Source organism: Odocoileus virginianus, chromosome 18 (genome assembly GCF_023699985.2).
Source record: "Odocoileus virginianus isolate 20LAN1187 ecotype Illinois chromosome 18, Ovbor_1.2, whole genome shotgun sequence".
Classification (NCBI taxonomy): Eukaryota; Metazoa; Chordata; class Mammalia; order Artiodactyla; family Cervidae; genus Odocoileus; species Odocoileus virginianus.
Genome location: NC_069691.1, coordinates 24773973 through 24778047, shown reverse-complemented (window position 1 = coordinate 24778047; position 4075 = coordinate 24773973).

The following is a 4075-nucleotide window of genomic DNA, read 5'->3' as shown; positions in this document are numbered from 1 at the left end:
CGTACATATTTAATATGCAACATGATGAATTTGAAGATAAGTATGTATCCATGAAACCATCATTATAATCTATTCCATAAACATATCCATTGCCTCCTTTCAAAAGTTTCCTCCTGCCTTCTTTATGCTTTCTGAAGAGTACTGAAAGTAACCCTCCAAGGCTTGTAGATTTGGGGTGCTATAGAGACAACAATTGTATCTGTAAGGAGACTAATAATAAAAGAGAGACTAGTAAGAAAAGACCTCACATCAGAGAAACTGCTTGAGTATAACTCAAGAGTGCTAAGGTATTTAACAAATGGAAATTAGAAATTTTCAGAAGAGCATAGTTATAGGAGCTTCCAAAAACAGTAATAGCAATGATGATCAACATCCAACATGAACAAATATCTGCTGAGTAATTGCCATGTGTCACGTGCTGAGCCAAGTATTTTACATGCATCATTTTACAAGAGCCCAGCAAAGTATGATCATGCCCTTTTGCAGATGCAAATACTTAAGTTTTGAAAGGTTAAATGATGCCCTTAAGCTCATGAAACTAGTAAATATCATGGCTGATTTGTCTGGTTGGGGAACCTGTGCACCAAACCAACTAGTGTGGGGTAGAAGAACTGCATAGACCTTGGAGGCCTACAGATATCCTTGGCTTTGGATACAAGAATGGGCCCATAGAGAAGGCTGAGTATCCCAAACTATAGGGGAGAGACAGGTTTTGTATGGAATCATACAGTAAACTTCTAGTAATGATGAATGATCAGGGTAGCTCTTTCTGTAAGAAATTTAAAAGACAGTGAAAGTCTCTCATTGGAAGGAATTACAGTAGGAGGATCCAGGACTGGGGAGCAGCTATGTATGTGAAATCTGTTTATGCTTAGTTTATTAGAGGTGATTTGAAGGAAGCATTAATTTTCTAGGACTTCCATAACAAAATGCCTCAGAATAAGCGACTTTAGGAAATGTAAATTTTCTGAGCTCTAGAGACTGGAAGTTCATGATAAAGGAGCTGGCAGAGGTGGTTTCATCTCAGGGCCATGATGGAAGGATTTGTTCCAGGCCTTTCCCTTTAGCTTACAGACAGTCACCTTCTCCCTGCTTTGTCCTCAGTGCTTGTCCCTTTATGCCTCTGGTGTCTCTTCCTCTTTTATAAGGATACCAGTGATACTGTATGAGGGCCCTCCTAAAAGACCCTAGGACCAAATATAGTTACATTCTGAAGTATGGGGGCTGGGATCTCAATGCATGAATTTTGGGAGGTCCATGATTTAGCCCCATTATATTGTCTGATAGAAATAACTAGGAGGAGGGTGCACTAGATCTGTGTAAGATATGCCCTGTACATTTCCAGCTGTGAAATGCAGCAGCTATTGGGTGTCGCCATCCCAGGGGGCTGCATTCAAATACATCCCTGTCAAATCCCATCTGTTCACTGCAAATCTACTGTGAGTTGATGTTCTCTGTCAAACAAAACTCCTTACAACACTTGAAGGCATATAGTGAGAACAAGCTGTCTGGTAGAGAACAGCGTCTGTGTTCAATGCTGGTAGGGCTCAAGGCAAGTGAATATGACAGTATGACCCCTCCATCCTCCTCACCAAGCCAGTGTGAACCAAGGTCCACAAGAGGGTTGTGTTTGAGGAAGGAGAGTGATGTGGCTACAGAATTTCTGTCTGACGTCTGATGGAGAGATGGATCCACACTCATCCAGAGTTAGCAAGGAATCATGGCCGAATCCTGGCCGGCTCCGCCCTCTATCTTAATTCACACAGAGATTTACTAGCATGTTTGGCTTCCACATTTTCCTTTTCTGGTTCTCTTATACCCTGGGTTCCTTTGAGATAGCTTTTAAATGGCACATCCAACGGAGGCAGATTGAAACAGTGGTTGATCCAGGGTGTCTCATGTTGATCACAGTTGGCAGGTAAAGCTATGCACCGCCCTCTCCCCTTCACCTTTCCAATCTCTCTTTTGCAGATATTGCCGCAAAAGAACCTCCAGGGAGGATGAGAAAGGGACTCGTGTGATGGCTTTAGAATTGGAATTCAGACTTGTAAATGCATGTGTGGAGTATGGGGCAAGAATGGAAAGACATATTAAAAGGCAGTTTTGGGCAGAATCTTCTAAAAACCCAGAGAGAAATATCATCAACATGAAAGCTTGACACAATGAAGCAGACTCAGTAACCTTGAAGGTGCCTGAGGCCAATAGTTGTTCCAAGTATTACAGAACTTGAATTGAGCCAAATAGCATCACTTGGATAGTATTTTTTTGTGCTTCAGTAAGAAATAGGCTATGTGTGTGTAACCTTAGTAACTTAGTGAATGCAAAACACTTCATGACCAAGCAATGTTACCTATCAGAGCACAACTGTTAGGTTGCAACCTTCCATTCTGAACCCCCAGAGAGTCCCTATGCTATGACAAATTAGGGCCCAGTGATTGGAATAATTGTCCAAACTTTACATCTAGAGATGTCACTAGAAAATCATGTCCCCCCATATCTATACAGAACCTCTATGGGGAATTAATAGCCTGGGGCACTTTATAAGGAACCACTAAATTCAGGCTTCAGGCAAAAGTGAGGCGAAACATTTATGTGATAACATCTCTTGCCATCTGCTGGTAAAGCCTGAGTATGTTGGGACCATAATTAGCAAGAACAGCTTTTCTTCCTTATTTCTATTAGGTGAAAAGGTTTTCCCTTTCTAAGCTGTTCTTATTTTGTTTGTATTTATCATCGGGCATAAACTCTCCATTTGATGCTTGACCTTAAGCCTAGGAGGTTAATTTAAGTCATTAGGACAAGATTATGGCAAAATAAGTATCGTAGCAAAGAAGAGTGAGGAACCCTGAGTCTAGGAAACTAGAGCCCTTTGAAGGACTCCTAAGAATCTGGTAAATGGAAAGAATGAAGTGTTTAATACTATGAGGCAACACTCAGGAAGCTGAGCAAGTGCTTGGCACAAGAGAAACACAACACAACCCTTAGTTCTTATGAGCGTTATGTCAGGTGCCCACGCTTCCCTTCTGTTTTTCCAACCACCACAGGATGTCAAGACCTAGGATTCCACTAGCTATTAATACTCAAGATGTTTTGAATGAAACCCATTGTTGTCTGCAGTGAAGCTCCCTGGGTGCTGGTAAGTGGTGGCATAAGCATTTGAACCCAGGTAGTTTGATGCTGAGATTCACACACTTAACCATTATCCTATACTGACTGCTCAGGGAGCCTCTTCATATCTCAGCTTCTCTAAGTCCTCCTTGTTCCATCCTGTCTCATCCCTTTCCTCAGCCTGAAGGCTAAATAGGGACTGGACTCCATCTCCTTGGAACTCAGCCAGCACAGAGGAGAATATATTAAGTGGCAAACAAATGGTACAGACAAGTTCCTCGGAGAGAGAAGGAAATGTGATTTTTAAGGTCACAGTTTTGTTTAGGTTGTTTTGTTTCCTTCAGGGATTCACAAATGAGCTCTCAGCTCCTCACGTCTGCAAGAAGTTTCTTTCATTCCTGGACTTTCCACAGACTTCTGATTTATAATGTGTGTTCTTTGCAGATTGTCACAGAACAAGAATCTTGCCTAACCAAACATAGTGGAGGCACCAGACCTCTGCTGACATTATTGGGGAGCATCAGCTTGCCTGCCATGGGGTGTGAACAGTCATCCAGAAAAGAAGAAAATAGCAAAAAGGAAGGGGTGGATGACAGATTCTAAAGGGAAGAGCGAACTGTTTTGAATAGCAGTTCTAAGAACGACTTCCTGCCCGGGTGTGTCTGTGTTCTGGTTTGTGTGCTGCAGAATTGAGCAGATAAACAGAAGAGGGTATCTGTGCAGTGTTGCGAGTAAGTGGGACTGGATTCGAGCCCTGTTTCTTTTATTAATTAGTTTTGCGACTCTGAGCAAGACCCTGACCTTCTTTAAGACTCAATTCCCTTTTTTCTCAAATTGATATTGTAACGTCTGCTATGAAGATCAAAAGATGAGAAAGATGTAAATTGATTTTAATTCATTCATGTATTCAAGAAATATGTACTGAGCTCCAAATAAGATGCAGGCTCTGTGGTCTGAGATTGTAGGA